This window comes from Callorhinus ursinus, unplaced genomic scaffold, assembly GCF_003265705.2.
Source record: "Callorhinus ursinus isolate GAN/ISIS: 27379988/994484 unplaced genomic scaffold, GSC_fseal_2.0 scaffold55, whole genome shotgun sequence".
Lineage (NCBI taxonomy): Eukaryota > Metazoa > Chordata > Mammalia > Carnivora > Otariidae > Callorhinus > Callorhinus ursinus.
The window spans coordinates 4,181,436-4,191,171 of record NW_027397117.1 but is presented as its reverse complement, the minus strand read 5'-3'; the positions used below and the strand labels follow the sequence as shown (position 1 = coordinate 4,191,171).

The window sequence follows — 9,736 nt, the reverse complement described above, 5'->3', positions numbered from 1 at the left end:
CTGACCTACAGAGGGCGAAGCAGATTTGTGTGTTGGGGAAAAAAAACTGCTGGAAGATGCTTGGAAGTGGGGTGGAGAGGCTGATTCTGAAGGAAAGAACCAGTTTGGAGGCCAAGGAAATGGCTCAGGAGACCCATGATGGGTCCTGGGTCAGGCCCCGAGCTGGGTTGCAGGAGGTGGCCTGGGTTCACCACAATGGCTCTGCTCCCTGTCTGCATCTGGGGATACAATCACGGCAGGCTGGCCCCAGCAGGACTGCTGATCGTTTCATTAGACCCCCAAATCCCCAGTAGAAATGAAAGAGCTTTGAATTCAATCATCAGTTGGAAAGCATCTCTTCTTATGAGCGCAATCCATTGCCCCCGCCATGCTCCTGCGCACGCACGCGGGCAGAGATGCGTCCCGAACCTTTATCTTTTCGTGGGAAGCCGGAGTTATGTAGCCTATTATTTAGTTTAGAGAAGATCTATGTGATTTAAATTGGAGGCTTCAGACAAATTGCATTTGAAATGGAAAGAGGGGTGAAGTAGCCAGATGTATCAATTTAGGAAGATAACCAGAGTATTCGGTGGCTACCGTGGCCTGTTTTATTCCACTGTTAACTTAAAAGACCGCAAGTCCGGTAACTCTAAATTTCTCAATCTGGGCCTTTGACAGGAAGCTGAAGGATTCATCTGTAGACTTCTTTATTTTTCATTAAGACCCAGGCCTTTTCTTCCCCAGTGAATGAAGACAACGCATCTGAATAGCAAGCTGAGCCTCATTCTCTTCCTGCCTCCCCGCAGAATCTATGTGGAAAACAAGTCTAGTTTGCTGGATTTAGATGGAAGGAGAGTGTAGAGCCAGGAGTTCTCAGAACAATGAGTACACAAGAGTTCCAGGAGACAGCCTGCCCTACCTAAAAAAAGGAAAACAGAGTGTCTATGAGTCTAGGAAAACAAAGAACAGCCTCGTAATGTCCTGTAATGTCAGCAAGAGCATCCTGGAAACTGCAAAATAGTTTGCAATTATAAATATTACTGTTACATCTATGATTATGAGAACATTCATCAGGAAGGGACCCCTCAGAATGACGGCGTCCTCATTTTACCCAGAAGCAAAAAAAAAAAAAAAAAAAAAATCAGCATCACCAATTAAACACCCACTTCTAACAGAACTCGAATTTTAGATCTCCCCCTGTGTTCGATGTCAGTCTGAGCTGCCCACTCAGACCACGTGGGATTGGAATCCAGGTTCAAACAGTTATAGACTTTTTAGCATTGGGTTGGGGAAGTAACCTTTCTGAGATTCGCATCCCTTGTTTGCAGATCGGAATAATGAAGGCACTTACATCCTCACGCGGTTGTTTGAGATGCACGTTAAAAAAAAAAAAAAAAAACACGTTTTTGGTAAAATGTTGACTGCAGCCCATGGTAAGGGCCCAATAAGTGATAGCTGTTCCCGTAGTCACTGTTTCCTTTTATTGGATTTGTCCAAAAAAGCAACTTGTAATCTCACCCTCATCTCTAAAAAAAGCTAGAGCTGGTCCTGCTCTCAGGTCTGAGTGTTTAAAAATATTTCCAAGGAAAGGCAGACGGGTTGGAGGGGGCGGGAGGCCCGAGGTATCTGGGGAGGGAAGACATCACAGATGGCCCATCAGGAACTTCACAGAGTGTCACATCCAGAGGTACCTGCCAGCTCAACCAGGGATGAATCTTCTATGAGGACCAGATGCTACTAATTGGCGAGGAATCCTGTGGCTGCCACCCAAGGAAGGGAACAAATTCTTTGCCACCACATGGCTCTTTTTTTCTCTTCCAAGTGCAATGTGTTAACTCTTTCAAATAGTCGTACAAGCTTCAGTCTCCAAAAGCCCACGTCCACATGTAGGAGTTTCTTAAGCAAGGTACTAGAGCACTGATTTCATTGATTCTGATTCTCTGCTCAACAAGCAATGCTTTCTCCTACATGATCTTTGGGGGAACCATTGAGGGCACCCCCGGATGGGAATTCAGCTTAGTGTTCCAGTGTGGGACACAGAAGTTTGATGCTTCCACTCTGCACCTGTTCCTCTCCTTAAACCATCCCATGTCTTTCTCTCCCTCCCAAATCATCACCTCTTTCAAAGATAAGGATTGGTCTTCATGCCCTCTACAGGGGGCTCCCGGAGCCTATCAAAGGACCTGCCACAGGTGAGAGCTTTGCTCAACAAGCAGATAAATATGACCCGGGCCCCCTTTACATTTTTAGCTTTCCCACTGCCTCAATTCCCATACCTCAAATTAACACCATCTGCTCCTGTCTCATCAAATTATTTTCCATCTCTTGAATACATCATGCACTCCCACACATCCATGCCTTCTTTCTGTCTAGAATCCCCCCATGAGATGGGCCAAGCCCCATAAAAGGAGAATATTACAGAACGGAGGTCATCAAAACTACAGCCCATGACTCCTGCCCACTTCCTGTGTTTGTCAATGAGGTTTTGGTGGGATACATCCAGGCCCATCTGTTGACATATTGTCTATGGATGCTTCTGTGCTCCAACAGCAGAGTTGAGTAGTTACCCTACAGATCTCATGGCCTGTCAAGCCTCAAAGAGTCACTTTCCGGCCCTTCTGCAGGGAAAGTTGCTGACCTGCATTTCAGAGGCAAAAGCATGCGTCGCTTAGCAGCGGACTCCAGCTTGAATCCTGCCTCTGCCCATCGGTGGGTAGCTGCGGTTATTTCCTCTCTAAAAAGGAGATAATAAGTCTATTTGACAAGACGATTCAAAAAGTATGTGAACAAAGGTCCTCGTGTGGTATTCAGCAAAGGGTGTGTGCTCAATAAATATTTCCCTGTCGCTCTCTCTCTCTTTCTTCTTTCTCCTTTGTATCAGTGAGCTCAGGCTGCATAACAAAATACCACAGCCTCTGTGGCTTAAACAACAGAAGCTTATTTTCTCACAGTTCTGGAGGTTGGAAAACCAAAATCAAGGTGCCTTTATCCTCCACTTGCCGATGGCCACCTTCTCACTTCTCACATCACCTTTCCTCTGTGTTCATGTGGAGAGAGAGCCCTCTGGTGTCTCTTCCTCTTCTTATAAGAACTCCAGTCCTATAGGGTTAGGCCCACCGTCATGACCTCATTTAGTCTTCATTCCTTTTTTTTTTCTTTTTTTTTAATTTTTTATTGTTATGTTAATCACCATATATTACATAGTCTTCATTCCTTTTTAAAAGCCCTATCTCTGAATACAGTCTCACTGGGGGTTAGGACTTTACCCTATGAATTGGGGGTGGGGAGCACACAATTCAGTCCATTACACAACTTGATTCACTTTCCTTCTCCTCTAAACTTCTTGTTAATCCACCTGGGATAGGTTGTATTATTGGCCCCATTCTTCACCCTTCCTTCCTTATATCTACACCCTTTGCCATGTGCTTTTACATTTCCCCTCACTAAAATGGCAAACCCTTTGACCTTGGGCTCAACCGTGTGACTTGCACTGGCCAACAGAATGAGGCAGAAGTGGTAGTGTCCCAGCTCCAAGCTTAGATCTTAAATGAACTCAAAATTTCCACTTGCTTTCCTGAGTCTTTGTCATCACCATGAAAAGAACATTCCCCAGCCCAGCCTGCTGGTCCCAGTAAAGCAGCTGCTTCACTTAACTCCAGCCTGGATCAGCCAGGCTCCAGCCAACCCAGGAAATGTGACTGAGCCTAGCCAAGATCAATAGAGCCAGTGAGCCAAGTCTGTGCCAACCAACCCCAGCTGACCCACCAATTTATGACCCGCAGATCTCTGTTCCTTAATGGGAGATTTTGGGTTGCCTGTTAACAACAATCTTGTGTTATTAGCTAACTGATGTATCACCATTCATTCTTCGAGATCCAACTATAATACCACCTTGTTTGGATTCAAACTCTAGCCTCCCCATTTACTAACTATGCCATTTGGGGTAGGTGGATCAGCCTCTGTTTCTTCTCTCTACAATGAAGATAAGAGCATGACACCATAGTTATTGTGAGATTAAGGTGCAGATATTTAGGTAAGACAATGAATAGTAGATACTAAATAACCGTTGGCTTCCTTTCCCCTTCCTTCCTACTACAGGATGCTTTCCAAGAAGTGCTGGGATAGAAGCAGTCACTTCTCACACTAAGTTTTTCACCTCCCTCTGTGCATATTACTTGTCATTTGGTCTGCTCCCCTCACTAGTTTGTGCAGATGTTTTCAAATAGCAGTAGCCATCAGAATCACCTAGAGGCAATTTCAAACACACCAGTGAACAATCTCCATTTTAGTCCTGCTAAATATTTATGTTCAAGAAAGTATACATAAATTCCCAATCCTTATATATATTCTCCCCTGTTAAGAAGCAATGAGCAGGAGACCTAGGGAAGCAGAAACCGTATCTCAGGATCACTGAATCTCTGCATTCCCCATCCGGCTTAACACAGAGAAAATGCTCAATATGTATGTTTTGAATGAATGAACTTTTTTAAATGCACACCTCTATGGAGAATCACAGCATTGAAGAGCTGACATGAAGCCTTGTTTTCCCATTGCAGAAGCTGAGGTCCAGTCTTAAGATTAGAAAGGTATCCCCTAATTTCAAACTGAGTGCTCTTCCCAGACAGAATGGGCTGACTTCAGAGAAGGCAGGAAACCTCCCATTCCCAGAGTTGTCATTTCTTGAATGTGTTGCCCTTGCCCACCTCAAGGCCCTCAGCCCCTCTGTGGAAGTGCAGACTGTGGGGATAAACAGCCCTGCATTTGGGTCCAGGAAAAGAAGGTCATGGGCAGTCTTACCCAAAGACTGCTATGGGCCCCAGTAGGGCCGGAGGGCATAAGACAAGGTGGACCCTCTTTTAGAGCAACAGGTTGTTTATAACAGTGGACACTCAGGGTGATTTAAATTGGAACCTCCATTCCTCAAAAAAGTGAAAGTAGAAATACCATATGATCCAAGAATTCGACTACTGCATATTTACCCAAAGAAAATGAAAAAACACTAACTCAGGGGCAGAGCAAGATAGCAGAGGAGTAGGAGACCTGGATTTCATCTGGTCTCAGGAATTCAGCTGAATAGGGATCAAACCATTCTGAACACCTACGAACTCAACAGGAGATCAAAGAGGAGAGTAGCAACAACTCTCTGAACAGAGAAGCGACCATTTACTGGAAGGTAGGACACGCGGAGAAGTGAATCCGAGGCGATATTTGGGAGGATAGATGGCGGGGGAGGGGCCTCCATCGGCCGCTTCTGGCAAGTGCTACAGCCGCGGAGCACAAAATCGGAACTTTTGGAAGTCGGTTCCGCTGAGGGACATCACTCCAGTGGCTAAGTGGGAGGTGGAAACCTCGCGGGACAGTGTGGACTCAGGACCCTCGGGGTCACAGAAAGACCGGGGGTGCCTGAGTGCAGCAGAGCTCCCAGGTATCAGAGCGGGGAAGCCGGCTGCAGAGACGGAGCCGAGGCGCGGGCTCTCAGCTCGGGGTGGCCATAAACTGTGAACCGTGGCCCAGTCGGGCCACTGTTCCTCCAGCAGGGACCCAACAAGCAGCAGAGCCGGGGAGACTCCCCTTCTTCCCCCAGGAGGAGCGGCGTGGGAGCACACCGCAGGGATCTGCCGGGTTTGGAGACTCTACACGGGGTCGGGTGCCAGAGATAAAAACGCTCGGTCACAGGCCGGGTGAGCACGGAGTGTGGCCGGAGACCGGGGACACGGGAGTGACTGACTGCTTTTCTCTGGGGGTGCACTGAGGAGCGGGGCCCCGAGTTCTCAGCTCCTCTGGGCAGAGAGTGGGAAGCCACCATTTTCACCCTGGTCCTCCAAAGCTGTACCGAGAGCTTGCAGGGAATAAAATCTCCTGAGAGCAAACCCGAGCAGCTTGCTTAGCCCAGACAGACAAGAGCGGGGCAATTCCGCCTCCCGCAAAGACATTTGGGAACCATGGCAACAGGCCCCTCCCCCAGAAGATCAGCGCGAACAGCCAGCAAGCCAGACCAAGTTTACCGATCAAGGAGAACGGGAGAACACCAGCGCTAGGGGAATACTGCACATAGAATTCATGGCATTTTTACCATGATTCATTAGTTTTTCAAAGTTAATTTTTTAACTGTTTTTTCTGGGGTTTTTTTGAATTTTTCTTTTTCCCTTTTTCAACCAACTCTTAACAATCCCTTTTTTAAAAAAACATTTTTTACTTTTCATTTTTAGATTCATATTTTATCCCTTCATAGTAGTTGCCCTTATTTTTGGCATATATATATAAGTTCTTCTCTCTTTAAAATTTTGAGATACAGTTTCTTCTAACAGATCAAAATATATCCTATATCACTACTGTATGACTTTGTTCTAGTCTCCTGCCTGATCACAGTCTCTCCCTTTTTTTTTCTTTTCTTTGTTCTTTTAAATCTTCTTTCTTCTTTCAAACAACTTCTTATCTTATCAATTCCGTTTATAAAACTTTTTATAATTTTCATCTTTACAGTCATCTTCCATCCCTTCATTGTATCAACCCTTATTTTGTACATATATAAGTCTTTCTTCCTTTAAAATTTTAGGAGGCACTTTCTTCTAACACACCGAAATACACCCAAAATCTAGTGTGTGGCACTGATCTATGCACTAGCCTGATCATATTTGATCATATTCTGTTTTTTTGTTTTGTTTTGTTTTGTTCTGTTTTTGTTTGGTTTTATCTTTTTCTTTTTTTCTCTTTCTTTTTTCTCTCTTTCCCTTTATTATCCCCTGGTTTCAGGTCTTTTCTGATTTGTAGAGAGTATATTTGCTGGGGACGTTGTTAACCTGTTAGCATTTTGTTCTCTCATTCATCTATTCTCCTCTGGACAAAATGACAAGACAAAAAAAATCACATCAGCAAAAAGAACAAGAGGTAGTACCGTCTGCAGGGACCTACTCAATACAGACATTAGTACGACGTCGGACCTAGAGTTCAGAATCATGACTTTAAAGATACTAGCTGGGCTTGAAGAAAGTGTGGAAGTTATTAGAGAAACCCTTTCGGGAGAAATAAAAGAACTAAAATCTAACCAAGTCGAAATCAAAAAGGCTATTAATGAGGGGCAATCAAAAATGGGGGCACTAACTGCTAGGATAAATGAGGCAGAAGAATCAGCAATATAGAAGACCAAATGATGGAAAATAAAGAGGCTGAGAAAAAGAGAGATAAACAACTACAGGATCACGAGGGCAGAATTCGAGAGATAAGCGATACGATAAGATGAAACAACATTAGAATAATTGGGATCCCAGAAGAAGAAGAAAGAGAGAGAGGGGCAGAAGGTATATTGGAGCAAATTATAGCAGAGAACTTCCCTAATGTGGGGAAGGAAACAGGCATCAAAATCCAGGAGGCACAGAGAACCCCTCTCAAAATCAATAAAAATAGGTCAACACCCCGACATCTAATAGTAAAACTTACGAGTCTCAGAGACAAAGAGAAAATCCTGAAAGCAGCTTGGGAGAAGAGATATGTAACCTACAATGGTAGAAACATTAGACTGGCAACAGACCTATCCACAGAGACCTGGCAGGCCAGAAAGGATTGGCATGATATCTTCAGAGCACTAAATGAGAAAAATATGCAACCAAGAATACTACATCCAGCTAGGCTGTCATTGAAAATAGGAGAGGTAAAAAGCTTCCAGGACAAACAAAAACTAAAGGAATTTGCAAACACAAAACCAACCCTAAAAGAAATATTGAAAGGGGTCCTCTAAGCAAAGAGAGAGCCTAAAAGGAGCATAGATCAGAAAGGAACACAGACAATATACAGTCATAGTCAGCTTACAGGCAATATAATGGCACTAAATTCATACCTTTCAATAGTTACCCTGAATGTAAATGGGCTCAGTGCCCCAATCAAAAGACATAGGCTATCAGATTGGATTAAAAAACAAGACCCATCAATATGCTGTCTGCAAGAGACTCCAATTTTAGACCCAAAGACACCCCCAGATTGAAAGTGAGGGGGTGGAAAACCATTTACCATGCTAATGGACACCAAGAGAAAGCTGGGGTGGCAATTCTTATATCAGACAAATTAGATTTTAAAACAAAGACTGTAATAAGAGATGAAGAAGGACACTATATCTTACTTAAAGGGTCTATCCAACAAGAAGATCTAACAATTGTAAATATCTATGCCCCTAACATGGGAGCAGCCAATTATATAAGGCAATTAATAACAAAAGTGAAGAAACACATTGACAACAATACAATAATAGTGGGGGACTTTAACACCCCCCTGACTGAAATGGACAGATCATCTAAGCAAAAGATCAACAAGGAAATAAAGAGTTTAAATGACACACTGGACCAAATGGACTTCACAGACATATTCAGAACATTCCATCCCAAAGCAACGGAATACACATTCTTCTCTAGTGCCCATGGAACATTCTCCAGAATTGATCACATCCTAGGTCACAAATCAGGTCTCAACCGGTACCAAAAGATTGGGATTATTCCCTGCATATTTTCAGACCACAATGCTTTGAAACTAGAACTCAATCACAAGAGGAAAGTCGGAAAGAACTCAAATACATGGAGGCTAAAGAGCATCCTACTGAAGAATGAATGGGTCAACCAGGAAATTAAAGAAGAATTAAAAAAATTCATGGAAACCAATGAAAATGAAAACACAACTGTTCAAAATCTTTGAGTTAGAGCAAAGGCAGTCCTGAGAGGACAGTATATAGCAATACAAGCCTTTCTCAAGAAACAAGAAAGGTCTCAAATACACAACCTAACCCTACACCTAAAGGAGCTGGAGAAAGAACAGCAAATAAAGCCTAAACCCAGCAGGAGAAGAGAAATAATAAAGATCAGAGCGGAAATCAATGAACTAGAAACCAAAAGAACAGTAGAACAGATCAACGAAACTAGGACCTGGTTCTTTGAAAGAATTAACAAGATTGATAAAACGCTGGCCAGACTGATCAAAAAGAAAAGAGAAATGACCCAAATCAACAAAATCATGAATGAAAGAGGAGAGATCACAATCAACACCAAAGAAATACAAACAATTATAAGAACATATTATGAGCAACTCTATGCCAGCAAATTAGATAACCTGGAAGAAATGGGTGCATTCCTAGAGATGTATCAACTACCAAAACTGAAGCAGGAAGAAAGAGAAAACCTGAACAGACCTATAACCATTAAGGAAATTGAAGCAGTCATCAAAGATGGCTTCCCAGGGGAATTCTATCAAACATTTAAAGAAGAATTAATACCTATTCTCCTGAAACTGTTCCAAAAAATAGAAATGGAAGGAAAACTTCCAAACTCATTTTAGGAGGCCACCATTACCTTAATCCCAAAACCAGACAACCCCACCAAAGAGGAGAATTACAAATCAATATCCTTGATGAACATGGATGCAAAAATTTTCACCAAAATACTAGCCAATAGGATCCAACAGTACATTAAAAGGATTATTCACCATGACCAAGTGGGATTTATCCCTGGGCTGCAAGCCTGGTTCAACATCCGCAAATCAATCAACGTGATACAATACATTAACAAAAGAAAGAACAAGAATCATATGGTCCTCTCAATAGATGCAGAAAAAGCATTTGACAAAGTACAGCATCCTTTCTTGATCAAAACTCTTCAGAGTATAGGGAGAGAGGGTCCATACCTCAATATCATAAAAACCATCTATGAAAAACCTACAGCGAATATCATTCTCAATGGAGAAAAGCTGAGAGCTTTTCCCCTAAGGTCAGGAACGCGGC

At 43.2% G+C, this 9,736-nt stretch overlaps 1 long non-coding RNA gene across 1 annotated transcript in view; it reads right to left on the bottom strand.

Moving 5' to 3' along the window:
- Nucleotides 1–662: 662 nt before the first annotated feature.
- LOC112817584 (uncharacterized) overlaps nt 663–9,736 on the bottom strand; it is a 44,646-nt gene continuing 35,572 nt past the window's right edge. Inside the window, exon 2 of the long non-coding RNA XR_012375717.1 lies at nt 663–898. This is a non-coding gene — a long non-coding RNA (uncharacterized lncRNA). The remainder of the gene's footprint in view (nt 899–9,736) is intronic.